This window comes from Pimephales promelas, chromosome 12, assembly GCF_988280905.1.
Source record: "Pimephales promelas chromosome 12, fPimPro1.hap1.1, whole genome shotgun sequence".
Classification (NCBI taxonomy): domain Eukaryota; kingdom Metazoa; phylum Chordata; class Actinopteri; order Cypriniformes; family Leuciscidae; genus Pimephales; species Pimephales promelas.
The window spans coordinates 21799464-21826001 of NC_142780.1; the positions used below are offsets into that span (position 1 = coordinate 21799464).

The following is a 26538-nucleotide window of genomic DNA, read 5'->3' on the forward strand; positions in this document are numbered from 1 at the left end:
AACCCCGTAAGACCTTCGTTCGTCTTCGGAACACAAATGAACGAGACTTCCTTAGATTTCCACGACGCATGCGCGAGAATTGCGATCTGAAGTAGTGTAAGCTGGTGTGAGCAGATCGCAAATCTCGCGCATGCGTCGTGGAAATCTAAGGAAGTCTCGTTCTGGCCTACAAGGAAGAAAAGAAATAGTCGAATAAACTCGTTATTTTTGTTTGTTTTTTCGCACAAAAAGTATTCGCGTCGCTTGATAAACATATAGTTGAGCCACGGTAGTCACTTGGGATATTTAAACATTTTCTTCATTGACTTTCTGGGCCGTCAAGAGGCAGTCCTTTAGGAGCCAATGTGGTAGTTATACAGCTCTCAAATTTAATCAAAAATATCTTCATTTGTGTTCCGAAGACGAACGAAGGTCTTACGGGGTTGGTACAGCATGGGGGTGAGTAATTAATGACTTAATTTTCATTTTTGGGTGAACTAACCCTTTAATGTGTGTATATATATATATATATTAAATACATTAAATATTATATTAAATGCTGTATAATATTATGTTCAATGTGATTATAATTGTTATATTAAATATAATTATAAATATTATATTAATTTAAAATATAATATTTAAAACTTTATAATAAGATAAGAAATAAGATTTGAAGTTTTTTCACGGTGAAATTGCAAATTTGACGTGTCATACATTAAATTATGAATATAACAATAAAAAATACATTTCTTTTAAAACAATCTGACATTTTATGATCACAGTGTTTAATTCTAATCTCACTTTTCTCAGTTTTATCAACTGAAGTCGGCATGTAGAGTGAGACTGCGACAAAGCAGAAGAATTTGTTCATTCTAAACATTCAGTCTCTCTCTGGGCTCTGATTTGCATGATTGGTCGGTCTTCTCGGCTCAGCGGCTTTACTGCATTCCTTAGTCTGACCCCCTGAGAGCTGGTCTGAGGAAAAAGGGGTGGAATTTATCCGTGGTGTCCCTCTGTTTCGCCTCGCTCTTTGTTTCCTGTTTTCTTTTTAAAATAAATGTAGACATTATGGTAATTTATGAGAAAAATAAGTTGTTAGCTATGCAGGTGGTCTGAATTCCCATATTATTCTAGTTAGCTCTCAAAGTACCGAACCAGTAGTGTGTTGTTGTTGTTTTTTACATTTTGAATTTGAAAAATTAGGTAATTGAAGTAACTGAGTTCACACATGTCCTCTATACTTTATACTAGAGAGAGAGATATTAAACTTAAAGGGAGGCAGAGAAATGTTTGATCAGTATGACACAAAAGTGCATTGTGAGTAAGTATCTACACTCACCGGCCACTTTATTAGGTACACCGGTCCAACTGCTCGTTAACACTTAATTTCTAAGCAGCCAATCACATGGCGGCAACTCAGTGCATTTAGGCATGTAGACATGGTCAAGACAATCTCCTGCAGTTCAAACTGAGCATCAGTATGGGGAAGAAAGGTGATTTGAGTGACTTTGAACGTGGCATGATTGTTGGTGCCAGAAGGGCTGGTCTGAGTATTTCAGAAACTGCTAATCTACTGGGATTTTCACGCACAACCATCTCTAGGGTTTACAGAGAATGGTCCGAAAAAGAAAAAACATCCAGTGAGCGGCAGTTCTGTGGGCGGAAATGCCTTGTTGATGCCAGAGGTCAGAGGAGAATGGCCAGACTGGTTCGAGCTGATAGAAGGGCAACAGTGACTCAAATAACCACCAGTTACGACCAAGGTGGGCAGAAGAGCATCTCTGAACGCACAGTACGTCGAACTTTGAGGCAGATGGGCTACAGCAGCAGAAGACCACACCGGGTGCCACTCCTTTCAGCTAAGAACAGGAAACTGAGGCTACAATTTGCACAAGCTCATCGAAATTGGACAATAGAAGATTGGAAAAACGTTGCCTGGTCTGATGAGTCTCGATTTCTGCTGCGACATTCGGATGGTAGGGTCAGAATTTGGCGTCTACAACATGAAAGCATGGATCTATCCTGCCTTGTATCAACGGTTCAGGCTGGTGGTGGTGGTGTCATGGTGTGGGGAATATTTTCTTGGCACTCTTTGGGCCCCTTGGTACCAATTGAGCATCGTTGCAACGCCACAGCCTACCTGAGTATTGTTGCTGACCATGTCCATCCCTTTATGACCACAATGTACCCAACTTCTGATGGCTACTTTCAGCAGGATAATGCGCCATGTCATAAAGCTGGAATCATCTCAGACTGGTTTCTTGAACATGACAATGAGTTCGCTGTACTCAAATGGCCTCCACAGTCACCAGATCTCAATCCAATAGAGCATCTTTGGGATGTGGTGGAACGGGAGATTCGCATCATGGATGTGCAGCCGACAAATCTGCGGCAACTGTGTGATGCCATCATGTCAATATGGACCAAACTCCCTGAGGAATGCTTCCAGCACCTTGTTAAATCTATGCCACTAAGAATTGAGGCAGTTCTGAAGGCAAAAGGGGGTCCAACCCGTTACTAGCATGGGGTACCTAATAAAGTGGCCGGTGAGTGTAAGTGGCTGTTATAAACTTTACAGTCTTTGGCTGACCCCTGGTTTTTGACTAACTTTATGGATGTATACAAGTGATTGGGCAGAATGACTCAGCAGACTGAGATTCTGAAATGAATGTTGTCAATGCTTTAAGCCACAGGATTGTGTGGTGAAATGGCAGTGGAATTGAGACATGCCCCTCATTCCTGTAATTCTCATTAAGAGCAGATTGAGGCCAAAAGGAAGTCTGTGTTAAGCGTGTGCTGCTGGGGATGGAGGGGGTCTGTTAAAGTGCTACAGGTTGGATGGATGCTAATTATAACTTGATGTGACGTTGGGAGTGAGTTGCTATGAATACAACAGGGTGTGCCTGCCTCCTTATTCCCACCAAAGGGATCCGGTGTGTTTACTACAGATGGAGAAACTCTTTAGATGAAATATGGGCTGTTTGAATTATAATCATACAGTGCCAACAATGGCATGTTAAACTGCATAAAATTACTTTAATGAGCCAGCATTATTGAGTAGGTTTTAGTTGGACTGGTAATAGATTAAAAAGTTAATGTGATTCGTGCACTACATCTTGCACCACATGACTATTATGGACCGAGAAATTCACATTTATTTGTTAGAATTTTGACAGCTCTATGCATCTTTGTGTCCATGCCAAGGACAGTTGGATCAACAGAGGATTATGAACAAAACAGTTATTGTAAGAGTAGGTTTAGTACTGAAAATATTATCTTACTTTGTCTACTCTTTAAAGCTGCAGTCCAGAGCTTTTTTGGGGTTAAAAATTATCCAAAATACATATTTTAGAAAATATACATAACCAGCCAGTGTTAAAAACTCTCTGCTTGCCTTAGCTTGATTCACAACGGTAAGCTTGTAATAATGTTTTTAATTCCAGTGGCACTGGTGGAACTCTGCGGGAGATTCGAGCATGTCTTTGCGTCATTACGTCACATCTGTACACATAAAGAAGTGTCTCGGCTAGTAGGCTATATTGAGTCATTACGTCAAATCTTTACAAAGGAGTCTCAGCTAGTAGACTATATTGAGTCATTACGTCACATTTGTACAAAGAAGAGTCTTGGCTAGTAGGCTATATGGAGTCATTACGTCACATCTACTGTATATACACAAAGGAGTCTCGGCTAGTAGGCTATATTGTGTGTGACGATGCTGGAGGTGGAGATTTATAGCCTTTTCTCACAGCACTTGATATAATTAAACTTACTAATTTGATGGCGGATCCAGAAAGGTTCAAATAACAATCATCAGATACTTAGGCTTGCCGCGATAGACGGTGTTGACGGTGTTACCGGTTTTAAGCCCCATCACCGGTGACATCACTTTCCCACCGTGACACCGCGATGTCTTGACTTTTTTTTTTTAAATTATTCGTTTTAGCTAAAATATTTATTTGAATTAATTAAAAATAATAATTTTCAATTATTTAGTTCTGAAGAGAGCATTATAATTAAAAATGAACTGCGCAACGCGTGCCGTCACGTCACAGATCAGCAAGCATCAGGATTCCATTTAGCACGTGTGGAGACGAGAACGAGTCAAATTACAGAAAAGCAAGATTATGGCGGAAGATTTGGTGTCAAAACGCAATGCAAAAGCGCCTGTTTGGCAATATTTTGGCCAATATATATTAATGTTAATAAATGCCAATTTATAGTGTTTTACTTTTTTTTTAGAGTGCTGTCATTCATGTAGGCTAAGGTCCTTTTTAAAGTTTTTATTTTATATTCGTCTCTTTTTATTTGGTTTTATCTTATTTAAACTTTGTTTAATTTATTTAGGCCTATTTTGTTTTCTTATTCGTTAATAAACGTTTAATTTTTTTGGGCCCACAGTTTGCCGATTTTCACTTTTTTCAGCCCGCATGGGGTTATTTTTATTCGTTTGTTATGCTAATAAAAGTTCTGTCTATATTTTATTCGTTTATTATTCTAATAAAAGTGCTGTCTAAATAAAAGTTTATTGTCAGCGAGTTGTTTTTTTTTTTTTTTTTTTTTTGTCCTTTCCAGCAATTGACGCTGAATTGCAATTGACGCTTATTTCGAAAGTGAAAGTATGTCATTTATGTAGGCTAAGGTCCGTTTTGAAGTTTTTATTTTATATTCGTCTCTTTTTAATTGGTTTTATCTCATTTAAACTTTGTGTAATTTATTTAGGCCTATTTTATTTTCTTATTCGTTAATAAACGTTTTATGGTTCTTATTTGTTTGGGCCCACATTTTGCCGATTTTCACTTTTTTCAGCCTATGCATGGGGTTATTTTTATTCGTTCGTTATGCTAATAAAAGTCTATAAATAAAAGTTTTATTATCAGCGAGTTGTTTTTTTTGTCCATTCAAGCAATTGACGCTTATTTCGAAAGTGAAAGTATAACGCGCACGCATTTAAAAGCTATTTAACCCCCCCCCCGCCCTGCCCTCCACGGTGACACCGGGATTACCGGTGTTGTCACACGTCGATTAACCGGTGGGAAATTTTCCTCACCGCGGCAACCCTACAGATACTATTATATATCGCGTTTAGAACAAATCTCAGTAGGCTGTGGCAATATAGTTTGGATGTGTTCATATAAATAATGTGAGCTTATCACGCTGGTGTGATTGCCAACCCCAAAGGGTTAAGTGTACTAAATTAACATGTTTAATTTGACAGTCCTAATCTTTACAGATGGTTTATATGGTAATGTTTTTTTTTTTTTTTTTTTTTTTTTTTTAATTTGGGATTACAAGGCAGTGGAGAGTTTTCGAAATATTTATACCAGTAGTATAAAATATTCAGTTTTTTTCTTTTATTAAAAACTAATCTGAGGTTAGTGAAGAAGTAGTTTATGAAGAATTACCCACTAGTTCTTTAATAATTCCGTATTAGTTATGCAGTAAGATTCAGTATTCTAAAGTGTTACCAATGTATGTCATCATGCTATTGCAGTATTTTAATGGAATTGAAGTGAGACTCAAATCCTCAAATAAACTTTTCACTTGAGTGTTTCTCTGACTGAAGCAGTCTTAAAAATAACTTTCTAAAGCACTGCAGCAAAGTCAGATCTGCTGATAAACTAACACTGATAAACAATGTGCTCCAAAAGCCCTTTGTGCAATAAAGAAAAATAAAAAAACTGAATTTCGAAAACTCTCCACTGCCTTGTAATCCATAGACATTTAACGGCGTGTACATACAAGCGGAATCACTCAGACATTTAACAGCGTAGACATACACGCAAAAGATGACGGTTCGTTTCGGCTTGGACATACATGCGGATTGCTCAAAATGCGTATAGATTACACGCCACTTGACTTGAAAGTGGCGTGTATGTTTACGCAAAGTCATTATGCCATGTTGCCATCACATATTTCCAAAGCACTGAAGAGGAAAAATATGAAATTCATGTAAATGCAAAACAGAAGCATTGCCAGTACTATTTGACCCTACTGTTTATAAACAAAAACTTTATTGCTAATGCTAAATGCTAATGAGACAGGTGTGCTGAATGTGTTTATCGCTTAGTAAGGGAACCACTTCTAATTTTTGTATGCTGTCCCATACACAACTGCCACAAAAAAACACAAAAAAAATCTTTCTCTGCTAAATGCTGAATTGTTTTGCTATTTTCCCATAGAAGTGGTGGTGCGCAAGTGCAACAATTCAAAGATGATCGAAGTAAATGCTTGATTATCCCTTCTTCCCAATGCTGTGTGCTTTTCAGAGGAACCGACTGTGGCAGCATATGTTTGTGTTGTGTTTACGGTGTGAAGTTTAAAATGGAGAAAAACTTTCACAGTGAAAATTTTAGACTTCATTATCACTCTCTAATACTTCCACATTCATCCAGCTCACAGAAGATTCTGTGTGTTCATGTTTATACAGACTTAACACTGCATGTGTTTATCGGAGGGAAAGCTGTTTTTTCTATGCAAACACTAGATAGCCTAAATGCATTAGAGGTCTGCACAGTCTTTAAATTCAAGCCTGAACTCGGCCCGTACCCAAGATTATTTGACCTGACCGTACCCCTGACTGTTACTGCTAAATTTGAAGCCCTAATCTGAAAACACTTTCTTACAAAAAGTAACTTTTTGTAATGTGCTGTATTTCATGATTGCTTGTAAACAAGCACAGTTTATTAAAGACACAAGCCTCTTCATCAAACCTCTGCTGTGGAGTAGCCTACCTGTCTTCTTGCTAAGTCAAAACGTCTTTGCCTCATCATTTGCTACTTTCTTGAAGTACACTTTGTAGAACATAACGCAGTGCTAAGGCACAGTCAAAACTGATTGATTGTTGATTCAAACCTCTTTCAGCAGCTGTCAGAGACGAGTATAATGGAGTGCATTCTGGACGGTTTAAAAATTTCAGATGTCCTGGTCAGACCATTGGCACATGATGATGGACAGGAGTTTTTTTTATCTCAATTACGTCATTCAATTGTGCTCTCAGAGTTAGTTAAATTTAAAGACCCTTTTGCGCCATTATCACAGTTACGTCACAGGGTTAGCTGGAGGCAAAACAAACGGACAACTGGAGGCAGCTAATACAAACCAGCATTATTATTATTATTAAATGTCTTCTTGTTGTGTTGTTGGGTGAAAAAAATCAATGAAAAATGAATATGCTGTATCTGGAATTTTTATTTCTAGAAAATATTCACATTATTTAAATTGCACCTTACTGTCACTCTTTACATTGTCGACTTGGCGCTGGCTAGGCAGATCTGCGGATCGTACAACACAAGTCTTGTACATGACCATTCAGCACTTATGGGCATCTCAATTTATTTGCCCTCAGTTTCATCTTACACCTGGTTTATCTTCTATCGGATAACTGTAGAAAACAGGCCACTCAACTGGAGGTAGCGTTAATGTTAATCCTGTCAGATCGTCTATCCATTGAGTGAGCGTGTAGGCTACGGTTCAGCCAATCTTGTTCCGTCCGTTAAAATTAACTTTTGCAAATAACTATCGCAGGCCTGGAAATTGAAGGACTTTGCACAGATTAAGATAAAATCGGATTTTCTCCAGTCTTTGTTAAAAAACAAGCTAGCAAAACTTTCAAACTAGCGTAAAGCGGCCAGAAGGATTGTTCTGCCTCCACCTAAGCTCCACCCACAAAAAAACGTCACCATGTTTACTAACTAAATAGGGGTCTATAAAGAGCCTTTCGAGTCATCGCTCACCACAGGTGTAATGCACATTTGAGAATTGGGTCCCACTCCCACTCTTTACTGTAGATGCTTCAGTTATAGAGCTTACTACTTTGGCATAGCAATCACTTGAATAGTTAGTTACAAGTTATCCCACTAAAAACTTGTCACTCATGAATGATCACGTCTACCTGATGAATGCTGATTGGCTAAATGTGCATGCGCGCTCACCGTCGACGGTAGCACCAATGCCAGACGGCCCCATGGGCCTTTTTAACCTCATGATTTTATGGAGTAAATTCACACTTCTGTTTTGTTTATTAACCAATTAGCTTATAAAAATTGAGATTATTGATAGCAGCTGAACTTGACCCTAAACCAGCCCAAACTTGTCCATCCTCCCAAACCAATTCTTACCCACACAATCAAATGCAAAACCTGTGCTTGCGGTCGATTCGAGTCTGTGGGAGCGGGAGTGTGGGCAGGACCTTGATGCTGGAGCTCCACCTCAGGATCACTGCTGCACAGACCCTGACTCCTAACAATGTAATCGCAATGACTGTTACTGGGATATTTTGGCTTTATTTTTCTACAGTGGAAGGAAGCGGAGACGTGCGGGGAAAAAATGTATATTTAGTTACTAACCCGAACCATGTTGTGTCACATGATTGTGATCCATGTGTATGTGTTATTTTTAATATGGTCAGTTGGTTGTTTTCTTTAAGATGGTTACTTGATTTATGGACCTCTCTTTCTCTCTCTCTCTCTCTCTCTCTCTCTCTCACACACACACACACTTTATGTATATGTTTATTAAGGGTGTAATGCTTCTCGGTAATAAACCTAACCGTATTGTTCTCCACCCACGATTCAGCACACATTTGCACCACAGTTAATCCCAAATCCAACAATGCATCTATAATATGGTTTAGCTGAAAAAACGAAAAAACAAAGCGAAAGCATGTAGGTGTGTTTCAGTTCAACACAGAGTAAGTGAGGGAGTCAAGCTGCTGATGGAGCCACTGCCTGCATCATATAAATCTTCTATCTGAGAACTGGCTTCCCAATAGGTCACAACAGCGATGGTCAAAAAACGTGGACAAAACATTGACTCTTCACAAACTTTGTTCGATGCGAGTGCCGCATACTTAAAGCAATACATCTAATATGACCAGTCATTTATGTGTCATAACAGGCGTGAGACCGAAACCACCCACTAGATGTGAGCATGAACGTGGAAATTTTAAAATACTGTCAATAATTATTTATTACGTGTTATTCAGGTACAACCCGGTCTCATCCCAAGACGTCATATAACTGACGTTTTGGGACGTCTTTTGACCATACGTCAATATTCGCCTTTTTAGGGCCCCCTTAAACGTCGGTAGATGAGGTTATGGGATCCTAACTCTACCCCATACCTAAACCTAACCCTAAACCTAACCCGTCACCTAACTGACGTTAAAGGTAAAGCGTCAGTTGTATGACGGCCCGGGATCGCCATCTACCGACGTTTAAGGGGGCCCTAAAAAGGCGGATATTGACGTATGGTCAAAATACGTCCCAAAACGTCAGTTATATGACTTTTTGGGATGAGACTGTGTTATCAGGTAATAGGCTCACTATTGGCCGACACTGGTCATGTGTGAGATGCGTGTGATGTACAACTTAGAAGCGTTGCGCAGTTTCACTACGTGAAATCTTGAAATATTTTTTTTGTTTGTTTTTTTGCGTACAAAAAATATTCTTGTCACTTGTTAAACTTTAGATTGAGCCACTGCAGTCACTTGGACTAATTAACGATGTCTTTAACTTTTCTGGGCCGGCAAGTTTCGATCCCTTAAGAAGCCAATGGAGGAGTGATCCAGCTCTCAGATTTAATCAAAAATATCTTAAAGGGCTAGTTCACCCAAAAAATTTAAATGTCATTAATGACTCACCCTCATGTCATCCCAATCAGAGGAAACTTGCCTTTAGGCAAAAGGACTCCGCTGATCTAAAAAAAATAAATAAATAAATAAATCAGGATATCAAAAGCGAAAAATAATTATAAAAAGAAACTCGTGCAGGACTTTGCAAATATGAACACTAAGCAGGCATTCCAGCATGTTAGGACTCTTACTGGACAAGCCTTTAAACAGATTACTTGTGCATCAGATCCCACCACCTTTGCAAGTAATCTTAATAAGTTTTATGCCCGTTTTGATACACTGTTTTGACTTTTCAGCAGAGTGTGATGGCCTTTTGGATTCGTTGCCCCTTCAAGAGTTGAACTATGAGTCCCTTCTGACCAGGCAGGATGTCTATTCCCAGCTCATTAAGTGCAAACCAAATAAGGCTCCTGGGCCGGATGGTATTCCGGGCCGAGTCTTGAAAAGCTGTGCCCTGGAATTAACCCCTATTCTCCGTTCACTCTGTACTTCAACAATACCTGTCAAATGGAAATCATCAATTGTTATTCCTGTTCCAAAAAAGATGCATCCATCTGAGTTAAATCACTATGGCCTGTATCATTAACCTCTATTATAATCAAATGTTTTAAGAAAATCATCAAAAACATTATGCTTCCATAAACCATCTCTAGATTGTCTACAATTTGCATATAAGCAGAAGAGAGGCACAGATGATGCAGTGGCCTGTCTTACATTGTCTACTTCAACACATGGTAAATGGGAATAGGAGCAGGCTTCACTCAATGATTACGCTTAAACTTTAAGAGTGCTGGCCTGAATGGTTAGAATATATAAAAAGCTGGAGAGAGGCAGCACTATGTATAAATCGAAACACGTCTGTGCAAATACAACAATTTATGCACAGTGCTGCCTCTCTCCAGCTTTTTACTACTTCAACACCTGGATATTTCTGGGAATTATGCCAAACTTCTCTTTATTGACTTAAGTTCCACTTTTAATTCGATTCGGCGTCACCAGGTGATAAAGAAACTACAGAGAAGTCCTATCATCCTAATATATTGGATCCATAATTTTCTTTCCAATAGACCCCAAGTGGTTAAGATGGGCAGTGCATTATCACCAACCATTGTCCTTAATACCGGCCGCCGGTAGGGGTGTGTACTTAGTCCATTCCTTTTTATTCCCTACACAAATGACTGTCAGGGTCCATTTACAACGACTCATTATTTTAAATATGCAGATGATACAGCCATTCTTGCTCTGCTTAATGAGGACAGTTACTCTTTTTTGGACTATCAATGTTCTACTGCACATTTTAGAAAGTGGTGTGAGGATAACTTTCTGCACATCAATATTTTAAAGCGGTGGTAAAGTATGATTTCACTTTTCTAGCTTTAGTTAGTGTGTAATATTGCTGTTTGAGCATAAACAGTATTATCAAAGTTACAATGCTCAAAGTTCAAAACAAAGGAAGATATTTGCTTTTAAAGAAAAGGACTACAACAAATGGCTGGTAGGGACTACACGACTTTCCTCTAGGGTTAGTGACATCACCAACCCTAAAATGTGCATAAACCCTGCCCCCGAGAACATGCAGTCCATGTTGAGAAGAGGAAGAGTGGTTGTTTAAGAGTACATTTGTGAGTCAGCTCAAACTTTAGCATCAATCTTTTCACATGCAATAGAAAGACACTCTGTGTGCATCTCACAACAGTTCCTATATGAGTGATTTAAAGATTACATGAGAGAATATTTAAATTTATTATGGGTTTAAGTGATGATTCTTTTACGTTCACTTAAATTAACTCTCACACATTCTTAAACCACGTGCTCTCTCTGAGAACATTCCTGATTATGTATGTCTGAGATTTAAAATTGAAGATTGTCATCCTTGTTCCTTGTTGTCCCTAAAAAGGAAACAGGCCATAAAGAAGACAGATTAAATGTAGTTAAAGGTAAAGCAGTCAGTCCCTATTATTAACCATAAAAACACTCTTCTCTTAATCGTATAGTGTGCTCTTACTAGCGAAGCTCGTCATTCTGTCCAACTCTCAGTCTGTTGTATTTGCCTGATGCTCTGTGGCTCTTGTATCAGCTTTTCCGCCCACCCAGGACACGTCTGGAAGCTCTCTGCGCTGTTTCTGTTTTTTCCCCCCCTTTAAATTTTATGACCGTAGTTCTGTTAAGAGGGAGGAGGGAAAAACTCTGAGATGGGGGATAGAGAGACTGAAAAAAGTTTGAAGAGAAGGAGCTATGCATGATGTTAGAAAGCTTACAGAGTCTTTCTTTCACTCTTAACCATTTCCTTCTTTGTAACAGTTTCATACCGCCTTGGTGGAATGTTAATACCGAGAAATTGGGTCAGGGACTGAGAGAAAAAGATTGAAGATGAGAGAGAGAGCGTATGTGTCGTGTGTGCATTGGGGTTTGGTTGGGGTGTTGGCTGGGGTGACTGAGATCACTATGGGCCGCACTGAAGAGAATCACATTTCACTCACCACAACTAAACATTGCACGCCTACACTAGAGCAAGCTTCAGTGTGCTCTTGATTACATGTGATGGATCAGGGGACTGGAGACTGATATTTTGCTGTCATGTAGTTAAATGTGTCTTTGAAAAAAAAAAAAAACATGTTTTGCGGTAAAAACCGTTATGTAATGTAATTTAATTACCTCATTTTGACAGCAATCATTTCCATCCTTTTCTAGTTTCAGGTTTTTTTTCTTCAGCAAATTAAATTCAAAGTGGTTGTAAAAGTGCAATGCAGGTAAAAGTGCAATGACTGCCACTTCAAGGCAGCAATTGCATACATTTTACTTTAGGGAACAAAGATTTACAGTGAGTGCATTCAAATAGTCAGTTGTTCATAATGTTAAATACGTTTTCATTTAAAAGACGTCGTTTTAATGGTTTTTTTTTATACATAAGCAAAGATCTACTTGGCTACATAGTCTTGTTTGCTCTGAATTTTGACAAAGAAGCAGCCTTGAGAACTCCTGCACATCTTTTCTTTGTACTTGACCCGTGTGTGTAGTATTCATACAATCTGTACTTGACCCTTGTGTGGTGACACGTTGGTCTCTTTTTTCACATGTACATTTATTTAGCAGGCGTTTTAAAAAGCATTTCATACAATCTATGTAGCAGAACTGGTGCATTGTGAAGAACTAAAGCTACTGAAATGTTTTTTTTTTTTCTTGACTTCAAGTCTTCAAATAACATTGAATTGGTTCAGTTCAAGGGTAATTCATATGCTGGATGAGTTTGAAAGTTAATCTGCTTCCAGATTTTGTGCATGTCAGTCATAATCCCAATCTCAATCCCAATGAATCTCTTTCATGCTTTAATCCTGTTTTCTGTGTGGCTATTATTGGACTATCTCTCCGACCGCATGTGCCAGTGTATGACAAATATCACAGGAGTAGTCGTGCGCCATTGCTCTAGACTTCTTTCTTTCCGCCACGGATTTAAATCTCAAGTCGACAGTTTAACAGCTGAGCCCAAGCCTCCGTTACTGAGTCAGAAATTCATGTTCGTAATTTTCACACGTTAAAAAAATAAATACTAGGGCTGAGTAAAAAATATTGATTTCTCGATATTAATCGATTCGCATTTTAACAAACCAAAATCGATTATCAAATCTCAAGAATCGATGAGTCATCCTGTTTTCATTTTATGACTGAATGGAACATTGTAGCGCGCATCCCATCCAATAAATCGCAATAATCGTTGTGCTTTGTGACTATTATTACGATATAAAGTCTCAAATTTCAAATTATGTCCATTTTATTTTGAAATTCAAAAACATAAATACGATTGGTAATCTGTTTTTTTGAATGACAGCAGCTCCAATGTCCTATAAATCTAATATGATCTGAAAAATACAAAATTGAAAAATACAAAAAAAAAACTTTTCCTTAAAATTCCATTGGCCATCGGCAAGTGTACCATTACACCCTTGCTAGACAGTTATTGAGGTGAGGTGAGTGTAGAGGCTCTGTATCTCATTCAATAATGAAGAGATGATAAAAAGAGTTTTATCCGCCGTTTTGTGATGCTTCTGTAATTTAGCATTTTTATAGCAGTAAGAAAGAAGTTTGTTGTTGGGTTTATGATGGAGTTTGTGTGCAAGATTTATTACATTGGTTGAGGTTGTGGCTTGCGTGCCTTGCATTTTAATGATGAGGAACATTTTGTTGGTTTCTCTGGGTTTTGCACACACACACACACACATGCACACACAGTTTCTCCACCCATGGTCACAGATGTTTTGCATGTTTTAACCGTCTGTCTTAAGTTGAGTGCCTCATGTCATTTGAGGCTGAGCTCTCTCAGACGGTTCTCATGCTCTCTTAGGCGTGGTGTGGAGCCAGATGGACAGAGTCACTCTTGCTCCCTCGTCGCCGCCAATGACGTACCTAATGTTCCAACACTCTTCATAGTAGTAAAGGCCCCGGGGTGTGTGTGTGTGGTTTCACATGCTCAACTGCGAAATGGCACACATTATGGTCTCCGACCACTTCTGAATTGTATGTAAGCAAACCATGCAGGCTTTGTAAAACAGCTGGCTGAGTGCCAGCGCTTTACTCAGCGCGGTATTACACGCCATATGCGTCCATACGCACCATAAAACCCTCGTAAATTCCTTAGTCTCACTCACATTAGCGGCAGCACTTGTGACATGCCTCATTGACATTTGGGCTACGATTTCCTTCAAAATCCTGTCATGTTGCCCTTTCTGATGTGTAGTCAGATGAATGCCCTACTCGGAAGATTAAAGGATGTTGCCATCATTTACTCCCCTTCATGTTTTTCCAAACCAGTATGACTTTATTTTTTCCGTGGAATGGTAGATTTTGCTGCTCTTTTCCATGTAGTTACATTGAATGGAGACTGGACATTTAAAGCGTCAAACAAGACACAAAAGCAACATAAAAGTAGTCCATACCATTCCCCTTTTGTGGGAGAAACACATTGGAATTTAAGTTATTTGAAAGTAATTCAGTTCATAAAAGTAATAGTTATATCTAGTTCATGAATAAATAGTTGAGTTGGATCTTTTTTTTTTTTTTTTAGGTTGAACTGGTTCACAAAGATTAAGGCATGCCTACTTTTTATGGACTTTGATTATAATTTTAGGATATTTTGCATAGTTTTCAAAGCTTGAAAGCTACACAAGTACTAATTGTGTAACTTTGTTTAATTTTATAATTACTTTATAAACACATTGCTGTTGATCATTATCTAGAATTATAATCATTTATATGGCCAACTTTATTAAAAGCGATTTTATTAGCGAAAGTTCTGCGTGTGATCTACTTACGACGCACAAATGAAAGAGCACAGATAATTTCCATGACTCAAACATTAGTAATGGCATGATTCCTTTAATACTCTCCTCCCATAAATTTTGCATCTGAAAGGGAAACTTTGCATTTGTGAGGTCACAAAAATATCCCTGTCTACGCCTTTTCAACGTTAAGTTTTCTCTGCATGTCGTTAGTAAATCCTGACAGTAGTTTCTTAAAGCCAAAAGAGGGTTCGCGCTGGTGCAAGCTGTTAGTAAATCTGGTCTGATCCATAGTGTTAATTAATTTTTTTAATTATTTTTCAAGTCTATGTAAATTTGAATGTCTTTAGCCCATTCATTATTCCCTTACAGTGTCTGTATTTTCTGTAGGAATTTGATTGACTGGTGTCATTGCGAATGAGGCTTGTACTGTCTGATTCTCTGTCTGGTTTCATTTCCTTTTTGAAACTAACAGCTATGTGACTGCTGTGCTGATCTCATGAAGAAAGTATCAATCTGAGTGAGAAAAGCTCATATTTTCTTGTGTGCATGTGAAAGAGAATTTTTTTTCCCTGAATAGTTTGGGCTATTTCCTTATGGTTCGGGATGATGATTGCACCAATGATCTGATGCATTAGCAGGAAGCCAGTGCCAGGCTGTGGAGTGGAACAGAGACTGTATCCTGTCATGCTGCCATGATGGCGTCAAACCTGAACATATGACAGTGTGTCAGGACAGAGAAAGAGAGAGAGAGAGCGAGAGAGATAATGGAAAAGATGTTGGCCAGAAATATTTTGTGTTTGTCCTTTTTATTTCTTTGGCATGCATGAAAGGAGCATTGACAGAGCTGAATAATTTATGCTCCTTCAAGCATTAATTTGAAAACAACACGCCTAATTATTTTCAATGCTATTGAGTAGATTAATCACTGAATGGGTCAATTGACATCAGCTCTAGAAAAACTGTATGAAAATATTATTGGAAAAATATTATCCCATTGACACCAAGCGCAAGCGGATCTAGCTAGACTGGAAACAAAACAACAGGCACGCCGCACACACTTGTTTGGGTCTGCGAGCCGGCCAAATAGTTGGTTCACGTTACGCTTTGAGTGGATGACGGCGAAATGGATGCCAATAAGATTCTGAACGGAAAGTTTACTTTTAAAAAGTTGCCAAGTGGTTCCATTGACAAGACCAAAGTGATCTGTGTGTTTTGTCTTTGTGAACTGAACTATCATCATTGCAGAACGTCAAGTCTAAAATAGCGCTCGATGATGGCCAAGCACACACACAGTTCATGCGAATTCTCCGCCCCCTTCAGACCTCGTCAGTATTTCTTTCACCCTTTTATTGATAGACAGTGTTATACTGTGTGAGAGATTATTTGCTCCAAGTGAGAATGTTACAGTGAAATTGAACACAGTATATGCCAATGTTGTTTTCAATAAAACATTTGCACAAAGCAAGTCGATCCACTTTTCCATGTTGATAAGAGCATTAAAATGAGAAAAAATAATGTGACAATAATAAATTTCTACCAGTTAATTGCTACCGGTATATCGCCCACCCCTATATATAATTTTGTATTTATTTCTTAAAAATGTTCTTGTTGAACAGTAGTAAACATATTATAAATATAAACATACATTTTGAATCTTAAAATATGTAGGCTTATATGTTTTTTTTTCTTGATATGGTATTGGACGGATATAACCAATGTAGTGTATTAGATTGTAGCATATTTAAAGGGACAATATGTAAGATTTTTGTAATGAAATATCCACAAATTACTTGCACAGTGTGATATATTTCCTGCAGTTGTCTACTTACAATATCCCAAAAGTCTCCAAAGATTTTTTTATTTCAGAGAAATTCCAGTTTGAAATAAGTGTCCGACCCAGAAAAAAATGTCGCCCGTCAATGACGCAATGTCCGCGCTCTCCTCGGTTTCAGTTCATACTGCCATAGCCATGACGTAACCATGGCGACAGACGTGGACAACTGCGTAGTGCATAACGGTTAGCGGCACGCAGTTCTTGTTTCTTTCAAACATAGACCATGGCAAGCAGACTTTGGGACAAACAAGGAGAACTAAAATGAGGATCAATATGGTGTTTTTGATGCCGAGAGCTCCACGTCCGCAACTAACTTGGATTTGACAGAGCTTCAGTCATTTATTAGACAGGTGAGCAAATGTACATATAACAAATCAATGTTATATAACGTTAGCTCAACATGATGAAATGTTAGAATATGGTCAGTACGTTATTCTAATGTTGATCTAGCTTACTCCTAGTTTCGTTTAGCAAACGAACTAACACGCAGTACAACATTTTAACTTTCAGCACACATTTAAATGCCGTTTACTGTTATAGTGTAACGTTAGACCAAGTGAAGCAGTGCTGTGTTACAAGTTTAATTCTTTCAATAAACTGACCTGTGTGAGTTATCCAGCACTTGTGGGTTGTCGTAGAATTAAATGTCCTTATTCCTTTATATCCACGGGACTCGTTTGTGATGTCTGTCTCTTTCGCAATCCCGACCTACTTCATACCATTAATGTTAAAAAACATGATGTTTGCACTCATCCATAAACATTATTAGATCCATCAGCTTGACAGTAAGTTCCATCACTGTGTCATAAACCTACGCCTTTGTAATTGTTGGAAACTGCGCCGTATTGTGGCGAAAAAAAACCTACATATTGTGCCTTTAATTGACTTTACTGTCTAATTTGGAAAAATACTGATACAGACATTTACATATGTGTCACAGCAGGTGTTGCTTTGTGTGTGAGAGATGATGTGTGTTAATAGGGCAGCTCTCTGAGGGTGATAAAGTGTTAAAGAGGGAAGAGTAAGTGCTTTTGTGATCGATGTAGTCCAGAAGCCTTGCTGTTGAAAAGAGAATTGATCTTCATTGAGAAACACAGTGTCACCTTAGTGTTTTATTATATGTGTGTGTTTGCAGGAGGGTTCATGTTAGTTCCTTTTTGTGGGTTCTTTTGTGTCCAGTGAAAATAAAGGGTGGACATGCTGCGTGAGAAAGCTTGTGTGTGTGCACACTGTCTGCCTGAGAACATTTTATATGCTGAAACACTCCGAGTAGTAGCATGTTTCAGCATGTCCATGGACCATGTGTGGTTTTGTCTGGTCATTTGCCTTGCACATTTTTATACTGATTACTTTTGTTTGTGGTTCTCTACAAAGAGAGATTTACCAAGCCTCATATGAGGAAGGAAGTGAGGCTGGATAAGGTCCGAAAGAGAGGTGGATTTAGTTAGGTGGAAAGTTAGTAGTCATATTAGCCTTATCATTTATTAACCATTTACATTATTCTATTTATGAAAATGTATGTATGTTTAAAGTGGCATATCATGGAAAAGTGATTTTCCTTACAGAGTGATCTATCATGTAGACATGTTCAAAAAACGAAACTCCACTTCATTTTGAGACCGTTTATGAAAATTAAGATGCAAACAGATTTAGAACATGTCATGGTAATCATCAGCATATTTAAATATGACTGCCAATTCAGTTTTCACCAGTTGGACTTATTTCACAGGCAGTTGAAGGTAATTTGCAAATAAAAGTCTTAAATGATAAACATACATTTATGTCCTGTGTTAACATATTTTACAATACACAGGAAGTTAGAAATAGAAATTATAGAAAAGATACACATAAAAGAAAAAGAAAAGATAGAAATTGTACACAGTATAGTAAGTATAATTTTTGAAATTGAAAAGTTTGCTTATATCGACTTTTTTAAGACACATTTTTTTTTATAATCTGAAATTTCCTGCCACTCAGTGGCGTAGCCAGGGGAGGGGCCATGGGGGCACTGGCCCCTCCTGAAAACTGATTGGCCCCCCAGTGTGCCCCCACCCTTCTAATTGTCTGTCACTCAAAAATTCATATCATAATCTTTCAGCTTGTAGTAGAATAATTCATGATTCCGCGTCGCGCGATGCTTCTCAAAACCACACGGTAAGTTGATATATATTATACAGCTTATTATTCACCCTGCTGAGGGGAATGTGCTAAAGCCTGGAGTGGAGCGAAAGCACGTTCCTCTCTCCACTCTAAGCATTCTGTAATCACTTCGCTAATGGTCCACTCCGGTTTTTCAATTCCCGCTCACGGAAAAACTGCTCCATGTTCACTCAATTAGTCTTAGATTTTGAGAAGTGCATGTCAGGCTACTGCTCGCTCGTTTGCTGCGGTCGTATGATAGAAAACAGAACGCGGGTCAATAATGGTCGTTTCTCAACCAAGAACGCAAACTTCGGAGAACGAACTCCCGAGGACGAGAGGACGCGAGTCCGGTCATTCTGCTAATGGAATAGCGCGTTCTTGATCGCGTCACTCAGCACGCGGCTACTCCGGTTATCTCTTAACGTTATATGGTATAAAACACAACTTTGCTTCTTTTCATCAACAATAAAACGAAATACATTTAAAACAGCACTCTGCCTCATTTCATTTATAAATGGACATATTATCATGAACAGATTATGGCCACAAAAATGTGGTTCAGGTAACCTTATCTCACATTGACTATCTTCACTGCATATTTATAACACGAAATATAAAACACAACCCTGCTTCTTTTTGTTTTCATTTTAAAAATGTGAAACATTATTGATCATTAAAACTGACATTTAACAAACAGACATATCGTTTTATTGTATTACACACAGTGAAGAGAATGTATAGTAAAAACATTCACATATAAAGAATATTTTATATATTTTAGAATATATAAAATTACACAACCCTGTCTCTTTTGTTAAATGTCAGTTTTAATGATAATATCCCATTCAAAAGTATAAGTAGCCTAATAGGTAGGCTATAATAAGCTACAATGAGAAATAAAGTAAACAATTCAGTTAAACATAAGTCAGCTCTCTAATGGGTTACAAAGTTAAAGTTAAATAGCCTAAAAGTTAAATATATAAAGTTATGAAACTTCACTTTTCCTTCAGCCAGTTAGCAATGTTTGGTCTTATAAGATAAATTAAAACATGCACTGAAAAGTTATGTAGATGGTTGATTAGGCCTATTTGTCAAGATAAGTAATTGTTTTTCATAGATTAAAATAGCTTTTAAATTACGCAAACTGGCAATATTAGATCGGTTTAAAACATCTCTCCTTAAAACGCTATTGGTCTCGACTATTTAAATAAAGTTACAGGAATATGACTTGGCCTGAAAAAAAAATAAATAAATCAGTCAAAATAATTTTTTTTTATTTAATCCCTGCATCCAGAAACATTCTCAAATAAAAAAATATAAAAAAGATAATTAAATAAAAATGCATGATTAAATAGCAAAATAAATAATTAATACTACTGGATAATTAAGTCACTGTTTCTATGATCCACAAATATTACATTAAACTAAATCATACCTTTTTGAAAAAGTAGCTATCTAACAAAGTATTATATGTGATATTTTACAATCAATATGCTCAAGACTAATTAGCCTTCCTCGAAATAAGCAGATTTGGTCTATTCATCAATGCAAATTTACTGCAACTGCTGAAATGCAAATTGAATAGGATGTGGGGAAAAAGATGTATACAATTTTATTACAGTTTTATGAATTCATTAATTGTGTATTTATTATATGAATGATTAATATAATTATGGATTCATATAAATAAGGCTGTTCTATTATTATTTGTGAGTTGGACACTAATACATTGGATTATTTTATTTATTACAGTTTTTCTATCACTTTTGTAAAGTGAAAAATTAATATAAATTGTATAAATTGTATTTTATTGTTTTATTGTTAGAGCAGTAAATAACTGCTATTAAAAGATAACAGGGTATCACTGTTTATTGCTGATTTTAAAGCTTATTGAACTTGAAATGATTTGGATATCTACAGTTCTACATAAATACACAACATAAGAATGGCCCCTCTGTAATAATTGTGGCCCCTCTTGTGCCCCCCAGTTGAAAAAATCCTAGAATCGCCCCTGCTGCCACTTCCAAAGGGTCTTATTAATGCAGTTAGTGTCAATCATGCAGAACATGCTCAAAACACACACATTTGAATGTGTGCCAAATGAAAGATGCATGTTAGCCAAAGTTTATTTGTATACATCACATTTCCCTCACATCTGTAGTTTAAGTTTCATTTGGTTTTTATAATAAATAATGTATGTGGAGGGTATAAAATTTTCATGTTGCGATAATTGCTGAAGCTTTTATCACGGTATACGATATTATCACGATATTGAAATAAGTTGCAAAAAAAGTGTTGTCGTGCTATAACAGGTTTAATTACTTTTACTAAAGTTTATGAAGTAAACAACTGTAAAAAAAACAAAAAAAAACAGGTATGCCTGAACATTCTGTCCATTTTAGGGTAGGCTTATTTTACCCTAAAACAGAATGTTCACACATACCTGTTTTTCTCGCCATAGTTGTGATGTTGCCGTTCGGTACAGGGATCAGAATCGTGTCTCTTCCTTAGTCCAGCATAGAGCATTGTTTTGTTTTTTTGGTAAATTCTGTCGCAAAATATACTTCATAAAAGCATTTTTTTTTTTCGTTTGTTTGTTTTGTATTTTTAGGTTCGGTGTTAAAAATGATTAAAAAAAACTATTTTTATTTTTTTTTTACAAAGTTGAGTTGTTTACTTTGTACAGTACATCAGGTGCGTTGTGTCCACATCATACCGGTGAAAATGGACAGACTAATGATAAAGTAAATTCAATTCTGAGTAATGCTATTAAACAACATGCAATTAATATATATAATTATTTCGAATGACAGCTTGAATTTGCGTAGTTTTTATTGTAAAAAAAGTAATTTAAAAATACAATCATTACAAGAAACAGGCTAAAATGTGAACTAAAATAAAAAGTATGAAAACATCTTGAATATGTGCAAGTGTGTGTGTCTGAATTTTGTGAAGGATATAAAGACTGTTGCCGTAGTGACCTGCTCACAGTAGACGAGAGTCTTTAATTGGGCCTTTGTTCATCTAGCAGCTGTTTCCATGGCTCCTGGGAAAGGCTCTAACACTAGCAGTGTCACACACCTCACAAACACAAACAGGTTTTTGGGAAGTTGTCTAACAAACACAGTCTCTGGGTCTTGATGTGGTGTGTGTGTTGTGTGGTGGACTGTGGAAAGGCCTGTACAATGTTTGAAGGATTAGATACGTGCTTTTGATTGAGCGTAGCAGCTCAGTGACCACCACCTCGCTCAAGACCTTACTGCCAATGTGGGCGAGTGTCACTCTCCGTCTAAAAGAGATGTTGAGCTTGCATGCTGATCTTTTATTCATCTTAGCTCAGAATGCAGCATGCCTGAGCCATATAGAAGAATAACCTACCTGGAACAACTGATTTGATGCCATCATCTTTACAAACTCTCTCACAATGCACACACAAACACTTCAGTTGGAGAAGGAGGTATTGAAGGATAGGAAAAGATTATATTAGTGTGGAAAGGCCACTAACTTGGAGGAGAAGAGGCTGTCTGAAATAATCATGCAGTCTTTTCTGATCATGACTTTCCTCTTTTTCACATTTGATAGATTTACATGCAGAACGCTAAATGCGGCTGCTTAATTTTCCTACAGCGATTTTTGATTTCCCATGAGTCTGGAACTTAATCATCGTTGGTAATGGTCATTCTTTATATCTCTTGAACCCTTTTTTAAAAGAAAAATGTGGGACATCTTATGAAAAAGGAATAATTTTTAGGTATTTATTTTAATAAACTAGGGATTATGTGTTTGTATGTGCATAAAATCTCTGGCTCCGCCTAAAATGCTGCACTTAATGTGGACTTTGATTGTTATTTCTGTCTTTTTTTTATTCAAATGAGTGTGATTGTATATATGGTGACAGGCATTTATTATCTAAATGCTGGATAAATAGCATTTTAAGTTAAGTGTATTTAATATTGCATAAGAGGGTTTTGTTCATTTTGATGAATGCTTATTTTAATATTTACTCAACTTATAACCTGAATTATTCAATGACAGAAATATATTTGCAAGGATTATCTGATGAAGTAATAATCTCAAGTTGGCCAAACATCATCTGATTAATCACCATAGCTTCTATACTGTATAGTGTATTTATCACTAATAAATGTGTGGTTACTGTTACTCAATGTAATCCCTCTAACAGACGACTTTGTTTGTTACAGGGAGCATGCGTGAGTAACAGGTTTCTGTGGCGGGACCTCAAGCTCCTCCCCTCATCTGGAGCCCCTGCGCTGTAGGATACGAGACCGCCTTCCTTCACCCACTCTGACCTCAGTTCGACAGGTAAGCACTGAATTTGCAGCAGACAATTATGCCATTATATAATCATTCTTTATTATATAAAGTGTGAATTAATATCAGCTCAGTTTTACACAAGGAAAAACATGGCTGACTCTTGTCTTACTAAGGATAAATTCAAAGCTAGGATTTTATTTTTTCAATATACACACAATTAAATCATATTTTCAAACTTTCTGTATAATTTAACATTACATCTTAATTCTAAATTCGTTGCTATAGAAATTAGCCCCGATATTGGACAGTTGTGAATCACATCAAATGGTCAATCTAAGCCATTTAAAAAAGTGGAATATAATAATGAAGAGATGAGAGCAACTTTTAAAGTATGTTTTAATGTGATCTTCATATATCAAGAAGAAAAAAAATGAAATTATAAATATAAACGGATAAAAATTAACTGTCTTGTTGATATTTTCAGCAGTTTGGTTTAATGTGAGTGTGTGTGCAATGCAGTCTAAACTTTAAATAGACAGTAATGCATATTGATCGGGGTTACACCACAAAATGGCTGAATGATTGCAAATTGAAGTATTTAATTGTATTTGTTGTTTGTGCCAGGGTTTGCATTGGTAATCAATTTGTGTTTGTTTTCTGCATTGGATGCAGTTTTTGCACCACAGCTAACTCCATCTCCATCACCCTTTTTTTCCGAGTCTTTGTGTGTGTGTAGCTTCCTAGTTGTGCTGGTTTGAAAGAGCCTGTGCTCAAGGCATACAATCATCTGTGAGAGGAAGAGGAAGTTGCGAACACAGGCTTGGGGGAACTGTTGTTGTATCTCAGTCCGAGTTCAACACCAAGTTTGACTATTCAGTGTATATGCTCTACACGTAACACTATCAGGCTTAAAACGGACCTCCGTCAGTTCCTTTGTGAGATCATCATTATTTCCTCTTACTTTCCTTTTTTTATGAAGATAATTTCTTAAACCATTTTTTTATAATAGAATAGAAATAGAAACATAAAGCCTTGAGAGTTTTCTGTTCACTATGTCTGTCTATTTCAAGCCCCTTGAAACACGCACACCTCACAGGCTCGCACTTTGTCTCAGTCAGTGACATCACCACTTACTACCGGTTTCTGAAATTAGACTGTTACATTGTGCAGCAGTGTTGTTGCATTCTGGGAAATACTTGCAGACCTCTGAAAACAGGGATTCTGTTGTAGTTACTTTACCGATTGGCCCATCCCCATTAACACACATGGTATTTATGGGAAAGTGAGAACTACATCCTTCTTCTTTTACTTTCTTTCTTCATCTGTTTTTGCTCAAGTGCTGACTTTGGATTTTATAGTATGTTTATTTAAGGGCATTACTTTTTACTATGTCAGGATAGATGGGACATTTTTCTGCACAGACACACACAGTGCCCTTCACACACCAGGAGTTATAAGCTTGTAGTCAGAATGAATTGTGTAAAGGAACTGTGCCACTGAATAATTGCAAGAACTCCTTTCTATTGAGCTGCACGCAAATAAACAAATCATACCTAGCAACCAGTATTACCCAAACAAATGTGGTTATTTTAATGAGACATTCAGAAAGTCTCAGTTTGAATCAGTATTACAAAACCTTCATTTAATGAACTCTCTGAATCAGTCAAAGTGGTAACTGAATCAACATGTAATCTTACTTGCATAACTCCAAGTTACCTTTACTTTCAGGGATCTCTATCTAAAAATGAAACAAGGTTTGTGTGTGTGTTGTGTATACAGGATACAACAGGAAAAAGCAACAAATCCCCAATGCTAGGTTTCTTTTCATTTATTTTGAACAGACAGTAGTTGAAATTACCTAGCAGCATATTCCTTTAGTGTACTAAGCAGTAAACGGCTCATATTATTTTTCTATTGCTGGTAAAAGAAAGCAAAAGGTATTTGGCCACAATCAGCTACAAAACTGAAAAGCATCTCTTGTAATATAAAAGTAAAAAAATAAATAGAATAGAGAATAGTTTTCTTTGCACATGAGAATGACAATGGTAGATGCACAGTTTAGTGTTAAGCTTTTTCAAGAAATCACGGAAAGATGAGAGAGGAGGGGAAAAATAGCCTACTTCACCTTTCAACGATAAGCTCCACCTGAGGTTTCCCATTTCCAGGACACACGTTTTTCAGTATTGGACTGTTAGTGAGACTTCCACGACACAAATGCCAAATGAGTTTGTCTTTCCAGCGGAAATAACATAAAGGAAGGGTTAGTTTGGTATTTTACACATAAAGCCCTGTTTTCAATCATAGTTTTTGTCCATCTCCATTGAAACTTGGTACAAAAACTACGATAAAACCTGTTGGAAAGCATCTTTTGCAGCGCTTTTTGTGTGAGCATATCAGTGCCCAGACAGCAAACTGACATTGAATCAACGTGGAAACGACGTCTCTCATGACATTGAAACAACGTTGATTTTGCTCATCGAATTAACGTTGAACCAACGTCAGACGCGGCATTCTTCAAAGCTAAATGATAATTGGTTTGCTTTCATAACGTTGAAACAACGCGTTGATTTCAAGTTGATTTTCCGTTAGTTTTGAAAGAATGACGCGTCTGACGTTGGTTCAACGTTAATTCGATGAGCAAAACAATGTCAGATCAACGTTGTTTCTATGTCATATTTCCACGTTGATTCAATGTCAGTTTGCTATCTGGGTGAACACCCCAGACCACTCGGTGAGTTTCACGTGTTTGTAAACTAAAGTTTAATGCGTTCAATGAATGAACAATGTGCTTTTGCAAAATAAAGAAAACAAACAGGATGCCGCTCTCTGCCATCCCAGTTTCCTTTCCTTGGGCTTCTAGAAAGCTCTTGCGTTCCATCTGAACTCTCCAATGGCGAGACGCCAATCTTGTTTTGGGATGGTGAATAGATCATCTCTTCTTCTTCCTCTCCTTTTCCTTGACACCGTGTTGCATTTACCGCTCACGTCCCCTTCTGGATTGTACTGTGGATCGCCTATGACTGACTATACATCTTTTGACTGTATGCACACTCTAAAAATTTCCTGGGTTGTTTTTTAACCCAATTTTGGATAAATATGGACAAACCCAAACTTTGGGTTAAAATGTCATTTAAAATGTTAACCCAATCACTGGGTTTGTCAATATTTGATCCAAATTTGGGTTGAAATAACCCAGCATTTTTAGATTGCACCGAAGGCTGACATCTATGCTGTGACCGTTTGGAATGAATATGTACCGTTACCACTGATCTATGTAGAATGACCGTTACACACTTAATATAATAATAGCATGTAAATACAGTGACATTTTTGCCTTGTTATTTTTGAACACTGTCACACACATTTATGTCTTGTCAAAGTATGTAATATCTGAA

At 37.3% G+C, this 26538-nt stretch overlaps 1 protein-coding gene across 1 annotated transcript in view; it reads left to right on the forward strand.

Annotated features, from left to right (window-relative positions):
• galnt1 (UDP-N-acetyl-alpha-D-galactosamine:polypeptide N-acetylgalactosaminyltransferase 1) overlaps positions 1–26538 on the forward strand; it is a 92056-nt gene that overhangs the window by 19716 nt on the left and 45802 nt on the right. The window contains exon 2 of the mRNA XM_039679565.2: positions 23071–23191. The gene's annotated coding sequence lies outside the window, so the exon portion shown is untranslated. The remainder of the gene's footprint in view (positions 1–23070; positions 23192–26538) is intronic.